General features: G+C 44.4%; 1 non-coding gene across 1 annotated transcript; it reads right to left on the bottom strand.

The window, feature by feature from the left end:
* Positions 1–1,048: 1,048 nt before the first annotated feature.
* On the bottom strand, positions 1,049–1,189 carry LOC143438691 (small nucleolar RNA SNORA48). Its single transcript, XR_013107392.1, has one exon. It is a non-coding gene; the product is annotated as a small nucleolar RNA SNORA48 (small nucleolar RNA).
* Positions 1,190–3,406: the final 2,217 nt, after the last annotated feature.

Genomic DNA, 3,406 nt, shown 5'->3' with positions numbered 1-3,406 from the left:
TCTTGGGCAAAGAAAGTCAGTTTTCTTTAAGGGTGTAGCATTTGGTATGTCAGCCATGCTCCAGTTCTGCTCTCACACCTTCAGGGCTGTCTCACCCATGGCCCTCAACCATGCCCTGGTGAGGCATAGGGCCTATTCTCAAGTTCTGTAGCTGATGAGGGGCAAGGCCAACTCATCCACTCTCATGACCCCAGAGTCATCTCTCCTGACTGCCTCACTTGTCAAGAGGCAAGAGGGCAGAAGGCTTCTTTCCCCATCCCCCACCGATGCCACCTCACAACAGAGGAATGGTGAGGCCAGCTCTCCCCTATCCACTGCTGTGAGGTGGCTCACCTATGCCAGCTCCACTGTGCTGCCTCAGTGAAGCACAGGGCCTGCTCCCCCAAGTTCTGTCACAGGTAAGAGATAGGACCAGCTCTCCAGACAGCACCATTGCCAGAGAGGAGTGGAGCCAGCACAGCCCCTGGTCACCCATATGGCCCCCAGCAGCTGCCTCAGTGATGGATGTCTCCATGCTCTCTAGTGGTAAGATGATCCATAGACACTGACCTCTGCCATTGTGTAGCCACAGACTAAGACATGATCATCAGTGGCAGTTCAGTCTGGGACCTCATTATGGCCCCACGTGGCAGAGCTAGCCACTCGCAACTCTTGAGTCCCCAGTCCATCTCTCTTCTTAATGTTCAAGCTGCTTCACTTCTTATTTTCTTCAATCTGACTATCACATGCTGGCAGATCATGGTGCTCACGTGGCTTTCAGGCCCCTGCACATCATCCTTTGTCATTGCTATGTGGTACTGAGGCAAGTGCATGTCTACAGCCCACCTGTGCTGTGTGCTGGAAGGCAGCCCTGTAGTCCACAAGTCTTTCTCCTCCCAAGTTGTATGCTGGTAGGAGGGGCTCTGTGTGTCTATCGCCCATTTGTACAGTGGGATGGAGTGCAGGTCTGTGGATATTTTTCCACATCCACACAACATGGCACAGTAGAAAGCAACTCTCTGTCTTTTCCTCCCACACTGCACTACCTGATTTTGATTTGATTTGGTTTTTATGAGTCCTAGGCATAAAACTGCTTTGGCCGCCAAGCTAGGCATCAAGCTAGGATAAACAAAGGTCTGCCATTTACTCTGTCCCTGACCAATATAAGAATACCACCACCAACATGGTATTCTGGCCATTGCCAGGGTGAGACATTACAATTTTCCAAGCATATCTTTATCTCATTAGCATGTCATATTTCTTTATAACCTAGTATCTGAGGATACAAATTTGTACAAAGCAGAGAAAGAGATTCTGACACATCGTAGCCAGAAGTGACATGCTGGTAGGCAGGCTTCCATGACTATAAAACATTTGAGGAATCATTAGGCGAGAAAAAAGTGTTAATTAGAGATGAGAAGAAGATATTGGTAGGCGTGGAAGCAAAAGGCAAAGAAGATGGAGGAAAGATCAACATTTGTGTTTCTCAGACAAATGAGATTGGCGTGAGAGGCCTCAGAAGAGTCACTGAGGCCATACTAAAGAAGCTTTAACTATGAAAATCACTGTGACTGGAAACTGTACTATTTTCCATGGTATAAATATGTAAAATCACATATTCACAGAAAAATTAGCTTTCACATGAGTGAAATATTTCCATCCCTTGATTAATGCCTTGAATATTAAAAAATCTCTATAAGTATAAAGAATATTTTGAAGAAATCACCTGTTTGCATTCAAGGGATTATATACAAAATAGTATTCCTAGCTCATGAGCCACTGCCTAACAAGCCTTTCACTTATATTCAGAAGTATAAGACCTATGTGCACATGCAAACATACACAAGCAGCCATTGCCGGCTTTATTAATTTCTGTGTTGCTTTGACCAAAATACCTGACAGAAGCAACTTTATGTTGTCTTCCTTTCCAGAGGTATAAGTGTCTGGCTGCTTGGCCTGAGTTTCCAGGACCACTGTTAAACAGAACATCATGGCAGTGGAAGCATGTGGCAGAAGAGCTTCTTCATGGTGTGCCAGAAGCAGAGGGACATCTTGAGAAAGGCCCAGGGGAGGGACAGATTCAGTTCTGTGGTCTTCCTCCAAGTGACTCCACTTCATCTCTTTCACCCTCTTCCAATAATAATTTGTGATATAAACCTATCCAGGGACTAATCTACTGTTAAATAGGAGCTCCCAGGACCCAGCTGTCTCTGAAAACGCCATTACAGACACATTTGGGGGTATGCTTCACCAATAACCTCAGGGGTTCTTAAGCCAGTGAAGTTAGCCATCAAAACAGACCACCACTGTATCTAGATACCCAAGTTTCCTATTGCTATCTTGGTTAGATAAATAAGACGATGTTTTAATGTGGAGAAAGACACCACAGAGCTTTAGTCTTTTTATTTATGTTGCTACAGTATCTAGTTGTCATAGGAATGTTGATACTGCCAACCACTACAAACATTCACACTGTGGCTAAACTATTTGAGAAGTGCCTTGGGGCCGACATTTGATTGTGGAAGAAAGACCACTCTGTTGTAAAAATGTTAAAAAATCCTGGAGCAAGGTTTCTACCCAACTTAGACCATTTATGTTCCTGGATGAATGACACACACAGCCTTGTATTTTTAAATATGCCTTAGGCAGCACAATAGTTGGTTAACTGTCTATCCTCCATGATGTTAGAATCTAGCTTACTATCCAAAACCCAAGTTAGTATTTACTATGTTTTATCTGGGCTGCTGTTAGTTCCAGTTGGCCAGGCCACATGGCCACGTTTTTATGGCTCAACTAACCCACGGTAGCTCTCCTTTCTCCTCTCCTGCACATTCATCTTCTATTCCATGAGGGCTTCTCTCTCCTTTCATCATGGTCTCAAGCCTGGGAAACCTAGACCCCACCTGTTTCTTCTTCCGAGATATTGGCTGTTGGCCCCTTTATTCACAAATCATCATTAACTTGGATGCAGGGTCTCAGGGGCTACTTGCAGCCTCGAGGTTTGGGGGTCTGCATTTAGTATTGCAATAGACAGTAAAAGACAAAACTTCAACACTACTTGTTCAAGGGCAGGAAAGATATTCTGACAAATGACAGGCTAATGAGCAAAAGTTCCAGCCCTCTCATTGTTCTTCTACCATGAACCAACCTAACTGCATCCAGGAAAGCAGGAATGTATCACTGGGTACTTTAGAAAGTAAAGTACCAGGGAAATGTCTTTTCTTGATGTCTCAGGTACATGTGAAGCTTTTTGAGAAGTTGAACACCTCCATACAATATGTGGCAGATGTTTCTGGCTTTCGGTGTGCTACATTCTATCAAAAGATATTAAAGTTCTAAATGTCATATTCTCACTCATGGTGCTCACTCCTCCCTAACACATGCACACATGCACACATGCACACATGCACACGTCTTATTGGGCCAA

The sequence above is a fragment of the Arvicanthis niloticus genome, chromosome 25 (assembly GCF_011762505.2).
Source record: "Arvicanthis niloticus isolate mArvNil1 chromosome 25, mArvNil1.pat.X, whole genome shotgun sequence".
Lineage (NCBI taxonomy): Eukaryota > Metazoa > Chordata > Mammalia > Rodentia > Muridae > Arvicanthis > Arvicanthis niloticus.
This window is presented reverse-complemented; position numbering and strand designations above follow the sequence as displayed.